The sequence below is a fragment of the Bison bison genome, unplaced genomic scaffold, assembly GCF_000754665.1.
Source record: "Bison bison bison isolate TAMUID 2011002044 unplaced genomic scaffold, Bison_UMD1.0 scf7180017864516, whole genome shotgun sequence".
In the NCBI taxonomy this organism is placed as follows: domain Eukaryota; kingdom Metazoa; phylum Chordata; class Mammalia; order Artiodactyla; family Bovidae; genus Bison; species Bison bison.
Window position 1 is genome coordinate 8,451,281 of NW_011495069.1, and position 1,084 is coordinate 8,452,364.

Here is a 1,084-nt window from a genome sequence, read left to right on the forward strand (position 1 = left end):
CTCCAACACCAGAGTTCAAAAGCATCAATTCTTTGGTGCTCAGCTTTCTTTATAGTCCAACTCTCACATCCATACATGACTACTGGAAAAACCATAGCTTCAACTGGATGGACCTTTGTTGGCAAAGTAATGTCTCTGCTTTTTAATATGCTGTCTAGGTTGGTCATAAGTTTTCTTCCAAGGAGAAAGCATCTTTCAATTTCATGGCTGCAGTCACCATCTGCAGTGATTTTGGAGCCCAGGAAAATAGTCTCTCACTGTTTCCATTGTTTCCCCATCTATTTGCCATGAAGTGATGGGACTGGATGCTATGATCTCCGTTTTCTGAATGTTGAGTTTTAAGCCAGCTTTTTCACTCTCCTCTTTCACTTTCATCAAGAGGCCCTTTAGTTCTTCTTTGCTTTCTGCCCTAAGGGTAGTGTCATCTGCATATCTGAGGTTATTGATATTTCTCCCGGCAATCTTGATTCCAGCTTGTGCTTCTTCCAGCCTAGCATTTTGCATGAAGTACTCTGCATATAAGTTAAATAAGCAGGGTAACAATATACAGCCTCGACATACTCCTTTCCCAATTTGGAACCAATCTGTTGTTCCATGTCCAGTTCTAACTATTGCTTCTTGACCTGGAAACCTCCTGAGGTTTCTCAAGAGGCAGGTCAGGTGGTCTGGTATTCCCATCTTTTTCAGAATTTTCCACAGTTTGTTGTGATCCACACAGTCAAACTCTTTAGCATAGTCAATAAAGCAGAAGTAGATGTTTTTCTGTAACTCTCTTGCTTTTTCTATGATCCAATGGATGTTGGCAATTTGATCTCTGGTTCCTCTGCCTTTTCTAAATCTAGTTTGAACATCTGGAAATTTGAAACCTGGCTTGGAGAATTTGGGGCATTACTTTGCTAGTGTATGAGATGAGTGCAATTGTGCGGTAGTTTGAACATTCTTTGGCATTGCCTTTCTTTGGGATTGGAATGAAAACTGCCCTTTTCCAGTCCTGTGGCCACTGCTGAGTTTTCCAAATTTGCTGGCATATTGAGTGCAGTACTTTCACAGCATCATCTTTTAGGATTTGAAATAGCTCAACTGG

General features: G+C 41.0%; 1 protein-coding gene across 1 annotated transcript in view; it reads left to right on the forward strand.

The window, feature by feature from the left end:
• EXTL1 (exostosin-like glycosyltransferase 1) overlaps positions 1–1,084 on the forward strand; it is a 17,696-nt gene that overhangs the window by 14,987 nt on the left and 1,625 nt on the right. The window lies entirely within an intron of this gene.